General features: G+C 36.6%; 1 pseudogene; it reads right to left on the minus strand.

The window, feature by feature from the left end:
• Positions 1–6738: 6738 nt before the first annotated feature.
• On the minus strand, positions 6739–7710 carry LOC112643466 (heterogeneous nuclear ribonucleoprotein D-like; annotated as a pseudogene).
• Positions 7711–20291: the final 12581 nt, after the last annotated feature.

A 20291-nucleotide genomic window follows, 5' to 3' on the forward strand; every position in this document is an offset into this window, starting at 1 on the left:
TCCAACAAGAGGACTTAACAATCCTCAATATATATGCCCTGAATGTGGGAGCTGCCAAATATATCAATCAATTAATAACCAAAGTGAAGAAATACTTACATAATAATACACTTATACTTGGTGACTTCAATCTAGCTCTTTCTATCCTCGATAGGTCTTCTAAGCACAACATCTCCAAAGAAACGAGAGCTTTAAATGATACACTGGACCACATGGATTTCACAGATATCTACAGAACTTTACATCCAAACTCAACTGAATACACATTCTTCTCAAGTGCACATGGAACTTTCTCCAGAATAGACCACATACTGGGTCACAAATCGGATCTGAACCGATACCAAAAGATTGGGATCATCCCCTGCATATTCTCAGACCATAATGCCTTGAAATTAGAACTAAATCACAACAAGAAGTTTGAAAGGACCTCAAACACGTGGAGGTTAAGGACCATCCTGCTAAAAGATGAAAGGGTCAACCAGGAAATTAAGGAAGAATTAAAAAAGATTCATGGAAACTAATGAGAATGAAGATACAACCATTCAAAATCTTTGGAATGCAGCAAAAGCAGTTCTAAGGGGGAAATAGATCACAATACAAGCATCCATTCAAAAACTGGAAAGAACTCAAATACAAAAGCTAACCTTACACATAAAGGAACTAGAGAAAAAACAGCAAATAGATCCTACACCCAGCAGAAGAAGAGAGTTAATAAAGATTCGAGCAGAACTCAACGAAATCGAGACCAGAAGAACTGTGGAACAGATCAACAAAACCAGGAGTTGGTTCTTTGAAAGAATTAATAAGATAGATAAACCATTAGCCAGCCTTATTAAAAAGAAGAGAGAGAAGACTCAAATTAATAAAATCATGAATGAGAAAGGAGAGATCACTACCAACACCAAGGAAATAAAAACGATTTTAAAAACATATTATGAACAGCTATTCGCCAATAAATTAGGCAATCTAGGAGAAATGGACACATTCCTGGAAAGCCACAAACTATCAAAACTGGAACAGGAAGAAATAGAAAACCTGAACAGGCCAATAACCAGGGAGGAAATTGAAGCAGTCATCAAAAACCTCCCAAGACACAAAAGTCAACAGCCAGATGGCTTCCCAGGGGAATTCTATCAAATGTTTAAAGAAGAAACCATACCTATTCCACTAAAGCTGTTTGGAAAGATAGAAAGAGATGGAGTACTTCCAAATTTGTTCTATGAGGCCAGCATCACCTTAATTCCAAAACCAGACAAAGTCCCCACCAAAAAAGGAGAATTAAAGACCGAGATACTAGCCAATAGGATCCAATAGTACATTAAGAAAATTATTCACCATGACCAAGTAGGATTTATCCCTGGGACACAAGGCTGGTTCAAGACTTGTAAAACAAACAATATGATTCATCATATCAGCAAGAGAAAAACCAAGAACCATATGATCCTCTCATTAGATGCAGAGAAAGCATTTGACAAAATACAGCATCCATTCCTGATCAAAACTCTTCAGAGTATAGGGATAGAGGGAACATTCCTCAACATCTTAAAAGCCATCTATGAAAAGCCCACAGCAAATACAATTCTCAATGGGATAGCACTGGGAGCCTTTCCCCTACGATCAGGAACAAGACAGGGATGTCCACTCTCACCACTGCTGTTCAACATAGTACTGGAAGTCCTAGCCTCAGCAATCAGACAACAAAAAGACATTAAAGGCATTCAAATTGGCAAAGAAGAAGTCAAACTCTCCCTCTTCGCCGATGACATGATACTCTACATAGAAAACCCAAAAGCCTCCACTCCAAGATTGCTAGAACTCATACAGCAATTTGGTAGCGTGGCAGGATACAAAATCAATGCCCAGAAATCAGTGGCATTTCTATACACTAACAATGAGACTGAAGAAAGAGAAATTAAGGAGTCAATCCCATTTACAATTGAACCCTAAAGCATAAGATACCTAGGAATAAACCTAACCAAAGAGGTGAAGGATCTATACCCTAAAAACTATAGAACACTTCTGAAAGAAATTGAGGAAGACACAAAGAGATGGAAAAATATTCCATGCTCATGGATTGGCAGAATTAATATTGTGAATATGTCAATGTTACCCAGGGCAATTTACACGTTTAATGCAATCCCTATCAAAATACCACGGACTTTCTTCAGAGAGTTAGAACATATTATTTTAAGATTTGTGTGGAATCAGAAAAGACCCTGAATAGCCAGGGGAATTTTAAAAAAGAAAACCGTAGCTGGGGGCATCACAATGCCAGATTTCAGGTTGTACTACAAAGCTGTGGTCATCAAGACAGTGTGGTACTGGCACAAAAACAGACACATAGATCAATGGAACAGAACAGAGAAACCAGAAGTGGACCCTGAACCTTATGGTCAACTAATATTCGATAAAGGAGGAAAGACTCTCCATTGGAAGAAAGACAGTCTCTTCAATAAATGGTGCTGAGAAAATTGGACATCCACATGCAGAAGAATGAAACTAGACCACTCTCTTGCACTATACACAAAGATAAACTCAAAATGGATGAAAGATCTAAATGTGAGACAAGATTCCATCAAAATCCTAGAGGAGAACACAGGCAACACCCTTTTTGAACTCGGCCACAGTAACTTCTTGCAAGATACATCCATGAAGGCAAAAGAAACAAAAGCAAGAATGAACTATTGGGACTTCATCAAGATAAGAAGCTTTTGCACAGCAAAGGATACAGTCAACAAAACTCAAAGACAACCTACAGAATGGGAGAAGATATTTGCAAATGACGTATCAGATAAAGGGCTAGTTTCCAAGATCTATAAAGAACTTATTAAACTCAGCAGCAAAGAAACAAACAATCCAATCATGAAATGGGTAAAAGACATGAAAAGAAATCTCACAGAGGAAGACATAGACATGGCCAACATGCACATGAGAAAATGCTCTGCATCACTTGCCATCAGGGAAATACAAATCAAAACCACAATGAGATACTACCACACACCTGTGAGAATGGGGCAAATTAACAAGGCAGGAAACCACAAATGTTGGAGAGGATGCAGAGAAAAGGGAACCCTCTTACACTGTTGGTGGGAATGTGAACTGGTGCAGCCACTCTGGAAAACTGTGTGGAGGTTCCTCAAAGAGTTAAAAATAGACCTGCCCTATGACCCAGGAATTGCACTGTTGGGGATTTACCCCAAAGATACAGATGCAATGAAACGCCAGGACACCTGCACCCCGATGTTTATAGCAGCAATGTCCACAATAGCCAAACTGTGGAAGGAGCCTCGGTGTCCATCGAAAGATGAATGAATAAAGAAGATGTGCTTTATGTATACAATGGAATATTCCTCAGCCATTAGAAATGAGAAATACCCACCATTTGCTTCGACGTGGATGGAACTGGAGGGTATTATGCTGAGTGAAGTAAGTCAATCAGAGAAGGACAAACATTATATGTTCTCATTCATTTGGGGAATATTAATAATAGTGAAAGGAATTTAAGGGAAGGGAGAAGAAATGTGTGGGAAATATCAGAAAGGGAGACAGAACATAAAGACTCCTAACTCTGGGTAACGAACTAGGGATGGTGGAAGGGAGGAGGGTGGGGGGTGGGGGTGAATGGGTGACGGGCACTGAGGGGGACACTTGACGGGATGAGCACTGGGTGTTATTCTGTATGTTGGTAAATTGAACACCAATAAAAAATAAATTTATTATAAAAAAAGAAATAAATATTTAAAAAATAAAATAAAATAAAACAAGAAATGTGTTTGCACTTTGTCAAAAATCAGCAGAGCATATTTATGTGATTCTATTTCCAAAGTTTTTATTCTATTTCATTCATGTATGTGTCTATTTATTCACCAACACTACATAATTTTGATTATAGCAGCTCAGTAATAAGTCTTGAAATTAGATAGAGTAATTGTTCTTCTTTATTCTTTTTTTAAAAGTAATTTTAGCTTAGATCACTAATTTGAGATTTTCTTCTTTCCAAATATATGTACTTAATATTATAAATTTTCCTCTCTGTCTTGCTTTAAATGTGTCTCACAGGTAAACTAGTTTCTAGTTTCTGTATAAATTTTAGATTAATTTTGCCTATCACTTAAATGTTTTGCTAGTATTTTGAAAGGAATATGTTGAATCTATATTTAAATTTAAGGAAAAGTGGCACTTTTATGATGCTGGGTTTTCAAGTAATGAGCATAGTATGTCTCCACTTATTTAGATCTTTGATTTCTTTTATTAACATTGTGTGGTTTTCAGTATACGAGTCTTATCCATTTATTAGTTCTACACTTACATATTTCATTTTATAAATGCTCATCAATAGTATTATAATTTTAATTTAAATCCATGAGCTCATTGCTAGTATGTGGAAATACAATTAAATTTTGAATGTTTATCTTATACTCTACAATCTTGCTGAACTCTACATTAGTTCTAGTAATATTTTTGTAGCCCTCTTAGAATTATTCTGCATAGATCATCATACAATCTGAAATAGAAAGTTTCATTTATTTAAGATCTATATGCCTTTTATTGGTTTTTCCCCATTGTATTGCACTACTATTTCTCACTGTATTGTACTATTATTTGTGGGGCTTTTTTTTGGGGGGGGGAGCTGTTTATTTGTTTAAAAAGCTTTTATTCATTTTTGCTCAGGGAAAAGACAATCTCAATGTCAACTTGTCACCTATTCATAAATTTGAACTTAACAGGATTCACTGCCCTAAAGACTCTGCACCTACAGACTTTTGACAACATAACTTAAAATGAAAATCTCCCTGTTCCCTAAGGTTGCATGTTGAAAGAATAAACAGTCCCTTGCAATAACCAACATTGTACTTGGCCTAGTTTTAAGGTCAAATAGCAAAACAAGAGCAAAAGGAAGCCAAGTGCATTGTAACTTGATAGCCAGTAAGTACAAACATCATTGAACAAAGTAAGTTGCAGGCACCAAATAAAACAAAAGGCAGGTTCATCAGCATAAAAAATTTACATTTTGAAGGTGAGGTCAACTATTCTGCATGTGAATATGTATGTCAATACTAGAGGCTAATGTGGAACCACAGAAACAAAACTTAAATCTTAGAACCAACTACACTGAATGTAAAATTCAAAACCTGAAATTACCCAGGAAATTCTCCAAAATCTAGAGCTAAAACTGCTTTTTGATGCACCAGGAAAATCTGTTTTAATGACTCGGTCACTTAGATTTGCACCGACATACATACAATTTAAAGTATATTTCCCCCCACTACTCTTTCCTATGTCTGAATCTGGGTATGCTTAACTACTCAGCTCATGCACTAATGCATTAAAAATGATGAAATCTACTACCATGACTTCTTTTAAGAGCTCACACCACTTTAACAGTTAACACCCAAAATAGCTTCCTAAAAATGTCCCAATAGAAAACTTTTTGTTCAGTTCGGTGCTTGCTGTGACATACCAACAGAATACAACTAATCTCCTCAGGCACTACACTTCCAAGTAACTGAATCTAACTTTTGCTAAATTTAACCTCATACCTATCTGCCAAAATGTTTGTTAATTTAACTATCTTTGATACTCTTAAACTGTAGCTCCTATACACAGTTTAATAGTGCCTTTCCCTGTGTATATCTGGACATTTTAATCAAGAAAACAATTAAAGTCATGGTATTATGATTAGCCAAACCTCTTCCTAGCAGACCACTGATTCCATTTAGCATATAATAAATGGCTTCCCAGAGATAGGAACAAACCACAATCTTTTCGATTCATGAAAAGGAGCTACCAACATTCTTTATGCCAAGAAGGTGCACTTTTCCAAAACACAGTCCAGAAGATTGATGGTCAGCTGGAAATCTTCCACTAATGACCCTATGACAAACTCTCCAGATACACAGAGAAGAAACATCAAAGTTGTGGTGGAAACCTCAGCAAGTAAATGAAGCCTTAGAAGATAATACATATCTAAGAAAAACGGGGAACAGGGTCACACTGTAGCTGACTATTCATAAAGGACTACAGTTTCTCCCTATGGACCAAAACTCTCTACAAAATAAACTGCACCTCAATTGCTTATTTTATTTTTTTTTAATTTTTTTTTTTTAAATTTTTTTTCTCATCCACATGTAGATAAGGGATGACAAGGCATGTAGGCAGGACATGACAAATCCACAAGCATGGTGGAAGATGTTAGCACATCCTTTTCTTTTTTTTTTTTAATTTTTATTTATTTATGATAGTCACAGAGAGAGAGGGGGGGGGGGGGCAGAGACACAGGCAGAGGGAGAAGCAGGCTCCATGCACCGGGAGCCCGATGTGGGATTCGATCCCGGGTCTCCAGGATCGCGCCCTGGGCCAAAGGCAGGCGCCAAACCGCTGCGCCACCCAGGGAACCCTGCTTATTTTAAATTACACTTTCACAGAGCTATTTAGTACCTGACACAGAAAAACCATCACATAAGGAAGCATTTATTTGAGGTTTAACATGAAATCATACAAATAAAATTTGTATAAACACAAATCCACATTGAGTCATAACACAGATAGCAAAAGAAAAAATAAAAACAAAGAAAACTAACTGGCGGCTATATACAGTTGGACACGGTTTTGTCTTATACACTAGAAAATCTTTTACAAAATAATCATCTTAGATCAACAGAAGACCAATCTGCAATGTCGTCCTACAAGATGGGTTAACTTTAAGCAATCTCCTATTGTTTTATCCAACATCTTCCTTTAGTATGGCTGGTAATTGTTTTGGTGATTGCCACCCCCTGTTGGTCACTGTAGTCTGCATATCCCTGTCCATATCCATAGTTCCCATAGTTAAACTCAGTATAACCATAGCTGCCATAGTCACTATAGTTTTGATCACCACCATAGGCACTATTGTAATTTCCATTTCCTTGGTCATAACAGTGATTAAATATTTGGTTCCAGTTTTGGCCCTGACCTTGTCCATGACCCCTACTACCACCTCTTTCACCAGCTGCAGCACCTCTTCCTCCTTTTTGTTGTTGCTGTTGCTGCCTATATACCTCTTTGGGTTCTGCAACTTTGATTTCACACTTCCCAGAACCAATCTGATGATATCTGTTTTCTAACGATTTCTTTACTGGCTTTTCATCTGTATATGTAATAAAACAAAATCCTCTTCATTCGTTTGTTTTTGTATCCACGGGAAGTTTTCAATCTCTCCAAAGGCTCCAAGATATTCTTTAATTTGTTCTTCGGAAGTATCTGGGCTTAATCCACCCACAAAAACCTTTTTGGGGGGTTCTTTCCCTTTAAAGCTTTGGCCCTTTTGGGGTCTATCAACATGCTATCCAGTTTGTGTTCTTTCAGTTCCAAAACCTTATCAACACTAGCAGCCTCTTTGAAAAGCACAAATCCAAATCCTCTTGATCTTCCAGTCACTGGATCTGTTTCAGTTATATAATCTACAACTTCCCCAAATTGAGACAAATATTAAGTCAGATCTTTCTTACTTGTATCCCAGCTCAATCCTCTAATAAACATTTTACCGTCATCCTGCTGATTCTTGTTTGCATTGATCTTGGATCCCTCTGCGAATTCCTCTGCGTTGCTGAACTTGTTCATGTCCTCCATGGTGGCAGAGTTGTCAGCCGGATCGTGCTGCCGTGCAGTCTGGGTCGCGGCAGCAGCCGCCTGTACTATTATTTGAATGAGAGTAGTAATAGCTGACATTTGTGCCTTACTCCTAAGGCATTTGTGCCTCAGATCTTTGGAAAAAAGCGTTCAGTGTTTATAATTAAGTGTAATACTCACTGCATTTTGTAAATAGTTTTATCAATTTGAAGTCTCTTCTTATATTTTCTGAGAGTTTTTTCATGAATGAATATTTAATTATAAAATGTTTTGTTTTGTTTTCAGTTCAATTAGTTTTTTTGCTTTATTATTTTGCAGCTCTCTTGACTTGGGCATACATATTTAGGATTGCTATATATTCCTGGTGGATTGATCCTTTTATCACTATATAACATATATACCCATATTTTTGCTTACTATGTTCTTTTTCCTTCCTCATATTCTAATTTTTATCATTTCCTTTATATTTAAAGAACTTCCTTTGGCTATCCTTTTATGTCAGGTCTTCTGACATAAAACAAACACTCTTTCTTTTCTTTCATCTGAGAATGCTTTGATTTCCCCTTCATTCCTTAAGGATATTTTCCCTGGTTATAGAGTTCTGGATTGACAGGTTTTTTTCAACATTTGAAAATTTTTGTGCTGCTTTATGCTGGTCTTTATGGTTTCTGGCAAGAAATCCACTGTATCTCCCCAACTTTCTTTCCCCTGTCCTCTTTCCTCTCTTCTCCTCATGCCTGTGGTATGCACAGGGGACAGGGTTTGTAAGGAATTAGAGAAGGCAGCTGTCTGCAAGCAGAGAAAAGAGGCCTCACCAGAAACTATATCATCTGGGGTTTCATCTTGTACTTCTCAGCCTCCAGAACTGTGAGAAATGAATGTCTGTTGTTTAAGCCACCCAATCTGTGGTACTTTGTTATGGTGGCTCAAGCTAAATAAGACAGCCCTCTATTCTGCTATTAAACCTTCTACTGAGTATTTTATTTCACTTGTTTGCATTGAACATGGTTATTGATGCAAAGTAAGCAACCCCTGAACTGGTGTGGTGAACAAGTCACAAGTAATGCAAACTCACCACGTAAGGGCTGGCTAACATGCAGGCTGCAGCTTAAGATATTTCAGTTTTGGAATCTTTGAAAATTATCTAAAATGAAACAAATGTGTTTGATTACCCAATCATTTGAGGAGCCAGTGTTGTTATTCAGTGTTCCTTCTTAAAGTCCTATTCTTTTAATAAGTTACTGAATATCTGCATGTATTCAATCAATATTTATTGAGGATCTTCTATTTCCCTGGCACTGTGCGATAGTTATGCACATTAAAGAATAAACATAGAATCCACTTAATTCCCTTTTTGACTCTGTTGCCTTTTTAGCCTTATAACAATTTCTGCATTATGTCCAAGAAAGGAAGAAGTCCTTGGTATTAGGGTGGGCACTATGGTTACTGGCCCAGTGCCTATTTTTTAAATATCTTTCTTCTTCACTTCTTGTAGGAATTATTTTTTTGCTCTCATTTATGACTGAGGAAGAAATAAAGAGCATTAAATGCATACAGTATAAAGCTTCTCTTTGTCTCTGTCTTTGCACAGAATTTATCCCACAAACTAACAGAGACTCAGGGGCTTTCTGATACCCATAGGTGGTCTGAGGTTTCAGTGTGGCAGCTGGGAAGCCCAAACTACTACCATGGGGCAGCAGGAGAACCACTAGAAAGATCCTATTATAAGGATTTACTTTCTGTTTGTTTTTTCCCCTAAATCAACTGAAAAAAAAAACTATATAATACTTAGCCTGATAAACAGAAAAAGGAAAATGCAAGATTTAAATTATCGGTTCATAAAATAAGGCACCAGACAATTCAGTTTCATTACGCAGCATGAATGGTTGTAGTCTGTTAACAGGCAGAGGTGCTACGCATACAGATATTGCAATAATAGGAAAAAACAGTTGATTGGCGAAGCAGCTCCCCTGCTTTGATTATTTTCATAATTCTTGTCTGCCTACTGTCTTCATAGATAATCTCCAGAGCACAACATCAACTCTAGCCTTTTGGTACATTTGTTTTTATTTTTGCTATAGTCAAAATTTTCAACCACTTTAAAACAAAAAGGTAAGTGTTATGCTCTTCTGTTTTTAGGTTTGTCACAATATTAAGTAATTAGGGATATTGACAGTCTAATATCCAAATTAAATTCATTAAGTTTTGGTAAAGACATGAGCCTAAGAAATGGTAAAGATACTGTGAAATTCCTAAATCTTAAAGTTTGCTTAATTTTGAGTTTAAATGCATATTTACATTCATATAAATAGATTAGATAGATAGATAGATAGATAGATAGATAGATAGATAGATGATAGATAGGTAGAAAAATAGCCAAAAGGGGCAAGGTCTCAAAATCCAGAGCCTTAGATGGCTTCCAGACACAGACTCAAACCAGATTTTGAGGGCCACACCCATCCAAAGATATAGCTAGTACTGAGAGGTCATTGACTGATTAATTTTACAAATACTTATTGACAATATACAAAGGGCCAGACACTGTTTGGGGGTTAAAGACCACTGGATCTCAGGGCCAAATCTGTAGGAATAATTTGCCCCTAAAAAGCAAGTCAACTATGAGAAAGCAGTGAGCTGAAGGCATCAGGTGCATGGCCCTGTTAACATACTGACACACGGTCCTCAGCTAGACTTTCAGAGACCTATGCTATTTGGTATATCAGTATTCAGTACATGGAATTGCTTTTCCGTAAAGTTTTTGTCACAAAACCACTGTAGTCATGCTTTCTTCATTTGAGAGATGTCAAGAAGAAGGCTTGAAAAAGGCAATCAATGTTGGTATCGTCAGAGGTTCACTGGAGACTGAGAGGTATAAAGTGTCTAAGAAAGCATCAAGAGAGAAGACTAGCTGAGGAATTGACATGTGCATATACAACAGACACCCACAGTTCACTGTTACCTGTTGTTGTATGGAAAATCACCTCAAATCCTACTGGCTCAGCACAACAGTGATTTTTCTGCTGGTCCTGCTGGGCTTAGTTATATGACTGCATCAGTGGGCAGTTCAGCTATGGACAGGGTTCTAGGACAGCCTGACACCAATGTTTATGTTCATGCTGTTGGAGCTGACTGTTACTTGGACCTCTTTCTCTCTCTGCTTGTCTGCCATGATTCAGTAGTGAAGCCCAGGATTGTTGACATGGCAGCAAGAGCAAGCCAAGTGACTGCCGCCAGAAGCCTGAAGGGCTCTTGAGGCCTGGACTCTGAAACTGCCATCATTTAACTTCTGCCACATTCCATTGGTCAAAGCAAATCACAGGGCCAGGTCAGATCTAAGGGGCAGTGACATAGGCTCCACCCCTTAAAGAAAGTTGCGCAAAAACCATAACCATATTTGACCTACAATGTCAATTAAGGACTGTGTGTCACATTCATAGTATTTGATGTCTATGTTATATACATTTACGTATATCTACATTTCAGAATAACCCGTTACGTAAGAGGTCACTGGAAATGCAGGAAGAAGAGAAAGAGGAGGGAGAAAGGCTTTTTCTATTGTGTTGAAATAATTTAAAACTTCTTAAAAAATTGCAGAAATAGTTCAAAGAGCTTCCATATGCCATTTATTTAAATTCCCCAATTGCAAATATTTTTTTTTCCTATTGCTGCCTCACTAGGATGGTGATGAAAGGAAACATAAATTCAGAAAGTAAATTAGTTGTTGCCTAGCCTGTGGGTGGGAATGAGAATGGGAAGTGACGGCTAAGGCGTAAGCTCTTCCTTGGGGATTACAAAAGTGTTCTACCGTGAGAATATTGCCACAGCTGTACAACTCTGTGAACACATTCAAAAACACAGGATTCTACACTCAAGTACATTTTATGGTATGTGAATTATATCCTGATAAAGCTGTTAAAAATATTTTCTGTAAGCATTAGGTGAATGGATATCATTCTCAAGGGTATTAAATTAAAGGTTATGGGCTGGGGATCCCTGGATGGCTCAGCGGTTTAGCGCCTGCCTTTGGCCCAGGGCGCAATCCTGGAGTCCCGGGATCAAGTCCCATGTCAGGCTCCGAGCATGGAGCCTGCTTCTCCCTCCTCCTGTGTCTCTGCCTCTCTCTCTCTCTCTATGATAAATAAATAAATAAATCTTAAAAAAGAGAAAAAAAAAAGGTTACGGGCCTTTATTTATGCTAGGACATTGTTGAAAAATCTCCCTAAAATACATAATCAGAGAATCTACAAAGCCAAAATAAATGGGGGTTACCTGTGAATTCTAGCATCTGAATTGGGATTGGTAGCTTTGAAGCTGAGGCATCAGCACAGATTCGGGTGTTTTATGGGTCCAACATGTGATTCAGACCTGAGTGGGGCTAAAGACATTGAGGGCCCCCCCTGGTGTCCACAGGCCATTATGTGGCGATACTGGCTAGGCAGTTGCATGTACCTGACCCCAGCATAGGGCACCTAGAGTCAATTTAAGCAGGCCAATTAGCCAATGGGCCATTTGATTTGGTGAAAAACATAGTACGGATGTAGCACAATTGTGGATGTATAAATATATAGAAAAATAGAAGTATTGCATATTGTCCAAATGAAAAAATTGAAACTAGACAACATAACATAAGCAGTTGCTCTAACTCCTATTGAATAGAGCTCTCTCTATACTAGTAACTTTCAGAGTATCTGGTTTTCCTTCATTTAAAATTTGCTCCCTTGAGTGTGTATGTGTGTGTGTTTAGTTGTGTTATCATGTCCAGAAAAGTATTAATAAGAACTAGCCCTAACAACTAATCAACAATGGATACCTTTTGGAAAGGGTTAAGTAACTTTTGAGTAACTTCTTGATTGGCACTATACCCAAAATATGTGCTTTGGGAGAAATGTGCATTATATTATTGTCATGGTAAGAAACAGAGATAAATTATAGGTAATTTCCAGTTTTTAGTACTGTTTCTATGGTTATGTAAGCAATGTATATTACTTCAGAACATGTTACCATGGTTATTTCAGGTAATTCCGGGTTATTAAAGCTTTGAAAATAAAAATGATTTTTCTTTTTGGTGGTGGTTGTTGAATAAAATTGTTCACGTTGAGTAGAAAGAAATCTCCTTTTTTTTGCTAAGGAGGTGCTGCTCATGGTGGGAGGCTGGAGGAAAGTACAGGGAGGCTGCAGCTCTCCTCTTACCGCCCCCCTGCCCCACCTCCCTACCATGGTGGAGGCTGGAGGGAAGCACAGGGAGGCTGCAGCTCTCTCCTCTTACCCCGCCCCCCGCATCACAGTGGAGGCTGGAGGGAAGCACTGGGAGGCTACAGCTCTCCTCTTACCCCGCCCCCCATCACAGTGGAGGCTGGAGGGAAGCACAGGAGCTCTCCTCTTACCTCCCTCCCCTGTACCCCAGCACCCTCGTGAGAGCAAGGTGGTTCCCATCTACAGATATGACAGGAGCTGCAACAGATGGAAAAAGAGCTCTAACTCTTGCATCCCCTCGGTTTTTGAATATAAAAAGAATGACAGGAAAATTAATGACGGCCAGTTCCGAAAGAGGAAGGGCTGACCAGATGCTTGTTTGTTAGACAGTTGCTGTTGCTGCTGCTGCTGCTACCATTTATTTATTTATTTATTTATTTATTTATTTATTTATTTTTCTTGCCTCCTCCACTGGTGGACACACAGGTAGCCAAGAGCTGCAAGAGCAGATGAGTGTTGGGCTCAGGGGGGTCGGAGATGATGACTGAAGGCTTGACTCTGGGCGGGGGTGGGGGGGGGTGGCTGCCCTTCCCGTGTTCCCGGTGTCTCAAGCCTGCCAGGCCAGGAGGCGGTGGGGACCCCATGGGCCGGTGCCAGACCCCGGTCTCTCCACCTCTGGACAGGACGGTTTCTCCCCACCACCCCTGAGGTCTTAGCTAACGGGCCCAACAATCAGACATCTGATCTTGGTTCTACTGGGTGACGTCTCTAAAAATCTGAAACCAAGTTGAAGGCCCTGCTCTGAAAACTTGAGCCATGAGCGGGGCTGTCGGAGCGGAGGCAGAAGCAGGTGCAGAAGCAGGTGCAGAAGCAGGTGCAGAAGCAGGTGCAGAAGCAGGTGCAGAACCGCAGGAACATTCTCAGTTCTCTTGCTCCCCCACTCCCTTGGTCCTGCCTTTTCTCTCCCGTGCACCCCACAGAAATTGTGCAGCATTGTGGTGCATTATTTGGATTCATGTAAGCTGCAGGAAACCCCTTAGGAAGCAGGTTTTGGGATGAATTAACAAAAATAGTAGAAGTCGGGAAATATTACTATAATGACAGCATGGAGGTGGAATGAAGCCTACACACACTACACATGGATACAGACCGCACAATTAACACTATTTCAACTACATATCTATCATCTATCTATCTCTCTATTCATCCACCTAAAACATGTGAGTGTCATTTGAGGATTTGTAAATTAAATTATTGCTAAAAGCTTAAAAAAATCACACACAGAAATACTACCAAGCTAACATGAGTACAAGGATTTTCCAGTAAAACTTCATAATCTAACATAGTATTCTATTGGAGAGTGCTCAAACTAAAACTACCTTTTAAAAAAAAAAATAGATAGATAAATAAATAAATAAATAAATAAATAAACAAACAAACAAATAAATAAAACTACCTTTGCAGTATAGTATAGTATGTATGCTATATTTTGTAGTACATTTGACGGAGTATATATTTAAGCAGAGATGAATAATGTGGCCACTAAATTATAACAAACCTGCCTTCCTGAATGTCCAGGCAAGCTTGTGGATAGATAATGGCTTGTTTCCTTTCTTTTTCCCTTCCTATGGAGACAGGAAGAAGTCCTAATGAGAAGGAAATAAACAGTACTCAGAGAAAAAAGGCCTGGTTCAATTTAACATGAGGACGAATTAGGGCAATTTAACTAAATTTTCTGCCCGCTTCCTCATGTGCAAATATTTCCCGTTTAAAGACCCTCTCACAGGCTGCTGTAAAGTTCAAAGCAAGAAAGTAATTTGTTATAACTCGTAAGTGCTATACTAGCATAAGCTGCCAGATTAATAATAAAAAATGATCATTCAAAGCTCATTTTCCTTACCAAATAAACTTAAAACCCCCGCACAAAACCAATTTCCATTTCACAAAAGTATCTGGACAGAATATGTTTGAATTATTTATTGGGATCCCCTTTTCACAATACGTGCATTTTCTCGTGCTCTTCTTATTTCTTTTTCCCATGGATACTCGTCTCTGCGGTAGACCTGTCATTTTTCCAGAATGCTTACTAGACAAACACTGCCTTTGAACATGCGATTGAGTCAGCCTGTTTCAAAGAATATTACACAGAGCAAATCAAAGGAAACACAATTCCTGCTCAATTTTAATAACATTTTTGCTTTATTATAATTATAAAATATGTTCAGTGGCAGTTTCAGAATTAAATGAAAAATTGTACATGACATCTTAGCAGCCATTGGATAATTGAAAAGGAATGTTGGCTGAGTGGATTAGGTTATGAAAGTGAAGATGTCAAAAGAATTTTAGTAAAAAAAAAATCCATTTTTATTTCAGGGAACATAGGGCCAAAGAATCATAAATCTGAAAACAAGGAATCTTAAAGAATTACCTGGGATCACCCTTTAGTATAAAGAAATTAAAAAAAAAAAAAAAAGGAGCTGGGGGTCCCTGGGTGGCTCAGCGGTTTAGCACCTGCCTTCGGCTCAGGATGTGATCCTGGAGACCTGGGATAGGGTCCCACGTTGGGCTCCCTGCATGGAGCCGCTTCTCCCTCTGCCTGTGTCTCTGCCTCTCTCTCTCTCTCTCTCTGTCTCTCATGAATAAATAAATAAAATCTTAAAAAAAAGAGTTAATAGTTTCAGATGTTTAGAGACAAAATAAAAATCAGATGCCTGATTAATTTCCTACTTGAATCTGAAAAGGATTAGTCTTGTGGTCAGCTAGAATATTAATGAGTAGAGAAAAATTCTCTTCAAATCATGGTTAAAAAACTATACATATTCAGTTACTAAATTATAGTTTTTATTGCTCAAGGTATTTATTTGTTTTATGGCATTTTATGTGAGAGTCCTTATTTCTTCCATAACAAATGCAGCAAGTTGACTGTGATATTAATATTAGTGATGCAGTATTGGAGGTTTAATGAGATCACCTGGCCTGAAGTTTAGTTTTATAAAAACTAAACAAAATCAACTCTAAAATAAAACCCTACAAAAGCACGTTGATTTTATTAATCTATACATATTAAGTCACTTGCGAGTTCCACATTACCAACAGAGTCACCTTATTAAGACTTCCTTTTAAGGATACCAAAATCTTTCAATTAAGGTGATCAATTAAAAATGCAACAAATTAGCATATTCTTAGTGGTCATTTTACAATTAGAAATAAACAGTTTACTTTCTTCGTTGTGGCAAATGTAATCTCTGTGTCTCTTTCTCTCCTGTCCTCTCTCTGTATCTCTATGTTTTCATAATACTTATTTTAACAAAATTTTTCCAATAAGAAAGGTGAATTTTAAATGTTTCCTAATATGAAAACAATCAATTATGATTAAAAATTAAAGACACCAAAAAAGGGCTTATGATATACAAAGGTCAAATATGTTACTGCATTTCATCATTGCAATAAACCAACAAGACATGACTAATTTTCACACCTAAAAGGTAAGAAAACACAGTCATAAAGGAGTTTCCTTTATGACTTTCCTTTCCTAGCTCACTATTATGGAAGTGCAAAGCCCAGGCAGTCAATTCATGTTTTGTGTTTTCACAGTTGATCCTTGAACAACATGGCTTTGAATTGCATGGGTTCGCTTATACACAGACTTTTTTTTTTTACATAAATACAGTACAATATTGTAATACAATATCATATTCCTCATGATTTTCTTAATAGCATTTGTCTTCTCTCTCGCTTCCTTTATTTAGAAGAATAAAGTATATAATACATATAACACACAAAATACGTGTTAATTGACTGTTTATGTTATCAGTAAGGTTTCTGGTCAACAGTATTCTATTGTTGACCAAAACTAATTAGTTTTGGGGATTCAAAAGTTATATGTGGATTTTCAACTAGTGGGGTTGGAATCAGTGTCCCTAACCCCTGAATTGTCCAAAGGTCAACTGTATTTAATTTCTTGTGCTATTACTACCTATGCCAGTAGTTTTCAATCATTCTAATCTCTGAAACAATGTTATTAAAATTTACTGCATCCGTGGCGGTGGCAGCTCAGTGATGAGACAACCATTGAGGGTGGCAAAATGGTGCCCTGGAGAAAGAAGCCTAGAAGAGCAGTCCTGTAATGTATCCAGTCAGCTGCATGGTGCTGGCTGAGCTGAGTCAAACTATTCTTTCTATATGACATATACATATATTTGTTTATAAAATAATCATTTGCCCTGGAAAAAGCAACAATGCAGTTTCAAGCTTTAGTGTTAAGTGTTGAGATGTTTTCTAAGCTCTGGCATGAATTAGTGTTCTAGACTGCTTTGCACAGCTTGCTTATAGTGACTGTGCATATTGTACATCTTTGTACAGAGACATCTTGGCATCTTGGCACCTCATCCCAACAAATCACATTTATAGAATGTAATGCGGTTCTAAGTGGCTTGAAATGTGCAGAATGTTTTGAAAGTGTTTTATTAAGAGTCACACAAAAATAAATGTATTAAAATTAAAAATAAAATAAAATAAAATAAAATAAAATAAAATAAAATAAAATAAAATAAAATAAAATTTACTGCATCCATCGAGAACTTTGGTTTATGTAAGATATATTATAGAATTTAAAATTGAGAATAAATTTAAATAGTCATTTAAATAATTCTATTCAGTCATTTAAAAATAACAGTAATCCATTGCATGTTAACAAAAATAATATGTTGTCTAGACACTTAACTATGTTTCCCCAAACAAAATATTAGTGAGAAGGGGCATTTTTTTACATTTTTACAAATTTCTTTGCTGTCTGGCTTAAAGGAAGATAGCTGGACTCTCATACATGCTTCTTCATTCAATAGATTGCAATATGAAAAAAACAGGTTGTAATATGTTGTTTTGATTAATGTATATATTAAATAAAATCTGGTATTTAATTTCCTAGTTAGCTAATTTTGATATGTGTACATAATAACCCCAAGACAATAGTAGTTTCAATAAATTTTGTTTTCTGTACACTAATGAAAGAATGAGTAAAAAGGAAACTATGTTAATGTTATTATGAAAATAATTTGCTCATCTTTCTATTGGATTGTCCATCTTAGCCTCATTTATGTGTAAATGTTCTGTATGTATCCTGAAAGCCTATTGTCTCCATCTCAGGAGTTTCAGATCACATTTTGGGAAACCTTAACTGTTGACATGAAATAATCTTTGTGAATGTGATTTTTAATGCCTGTATAATATTCTATCTTAAGAATAAGTCTTAATCTTGGTAACCTTCATTCATTACTTACAGTACCAGTCTTATTTTTATAAGTAATTCCATAAATCTTTACTCACATTTCTAATAATAAGTTTAGGTAAGATTCTTTTAAAATAGTGTTGAGAATGGATCTTTTCAAGGCATTTAATGCATATTGTCAAGTTACTCTCATATCTATTACAAAGAATGTTGTTATGAGCATTCTTGCCCAGGTGACTGTAGGTATGCATTTCTGTTAAATATTGCAGAACTGTGGAATGGTGATGGAATTGATCTGCATATGTTAAACATTAGTAGCTGCTGCCCAAGAGCTTCCAGAACAGTCTTCAAATTATACCCTCATCAGTGTTGTATGAGAGTCCTGGTTACATTACCTTCTTCCCACTGCTTGTTAAGTTTTTAGTTTTTTCCATCTTAGCCAAAATGTGGCTCTGTAATGGTATTTTACCAATACAATATTTATTTCCTTAATGACAAACAGATGAACAAGTGAACACAGTGGTGATTTTTTATATTTTCATTGTGAGATATTTGTTTGAGTTCTGTCTATCCTATTGGATGGTCTATCTTATACTTATTCACTTTTAAGAGTTGTTTGTGTATTCTAGAGTCCCTTACTGCTTGTATGTATTAAAAATATTTTCTCTCCCTGTGATGGTTGCCTTTTCAGTATCTAATCTCTTTTGATATGATACATTTTAATACACTTCAGTTTATTTTTTTCTTTTACAGTTAGTTATTTTATATTTTTTTAAGAAATCTGCCCCAACGTCAGTCATAATGATGTTCTTTTATGTTTTCTGCTAAATGATTCTTTATTTTAAAGGTCATTATTTAAATTTAGATACTGGGCAGCCCAGGTGGCTCAGTGGTTTAGCGCCACCTTCAGCCCAGGGCCTGATCCTGGAGACCCAGATCCGGATCGAGACCCAGGATCCAGTCCCACGTCGGGCTCCCTGCATGAGGCTTGCTTCTCCCTCTGCCTGTGTCTCGCTTCTCCCGCTCTCTCTCTCTCTGTCTCTCATGAATAAATAAATAAAAATCTTTTTTAAAAATTCAGATACCACCTGAAATTTAATTTTGTGTATTGTCTGAAATAGGATGTGAAATACGTTTTTTTTTCATAAGAGAATATGGTTACACAGCAACACTCATTCTCTACTACAATGTAGAGAATGTAGCTTTATAATTCATGTAGCTTTATAATAAGCCTTCATTTTTGGAATGTATGTTTTCTAAATTTATTCTTTGAGACAATCCTTGCTAATCTTGTGCCTTTTCATTTCCACAATAATTTTGGTATCATTATACCATTTCTAAATGGTCATTTTCTACAAAAAAAGAAAAAAAAAAACAGTTGCATGGATTTTGTTTGACATTGAAATTAATTAATAGATCATTTTGGAGATAATTGACATTTTTCCAATATTGAATCAGAAGAATACATGAATATGCAATTGAGAAATATTGCAACAGTTTTTGTCCTAGTATTTGATATTGTTGAAGCAATACTACTGGCATATCTTTGAAATGTATGTTTTCCAAATATATGTTGCTAATATATAAAATGTAATTGATTTTTTTTAGTGACCTTTTGGCCAATAGCCTTATAAAGTCTGCATACTTATTTTAAACAGTTTGTAGATTATTTTGAATGTTCTAGAAAAATAATCATGTTGCTTGCAAATAACACCAGGCTTATTTCCATCTTCAAAATCCATATAGGTTCTTAAAAATTTTTACCTCATAGCGAAGGCTATGTACTTCAATAAGCACTTTATTGAACAAGATTCCTTTATTCTTCCTGATCTCAAGGGTGGGAAAGATAAATATTTTACTATGGATATTAATGCTTTTTCAGTAGTTATTCTTTCTCAAGTAATACAGTACTCACATATTCCTGGTTTAATAATACTTTTTAATCAAGAAAAGGTATTTAATTTTTTAATGTTTTCTCTGAATTTACTTAGATAATAATTTAACCATTCTTCTTTTTATGTTTAATGTAGTAAAAGAAACATTGATTAATAATCAAATGTTACCCAGTTTTAAAGGCTTGGAATAAATCCCACTTTGTTGTGATGTATCATTCTTTATATGCATATGGGATTTGATTTTCTGATATTTTTTAATTATTGAGTGAAATTGGTCTGTAATTTTATTTCCTTATGCTGTGCTTATCATATTCTAGAATAGAGATTATGCTAGAGGCATAAAACGATATAGAAATATTTCTACT

The sequence above is a fragment of the Canis lupus genome, chromosome 1, assembly GCF_003254725.2.
Source record: "Canis lupus dingo isolate Sandy chromosome 1, ASM325472v2, whole genome shotgun sequence".
Classification (NCBI taxonomy): Eukaryota; Metazoa; Chordata; class Mammalia; order Carnivora; family Canidae; genus Canis; species Canis lupus.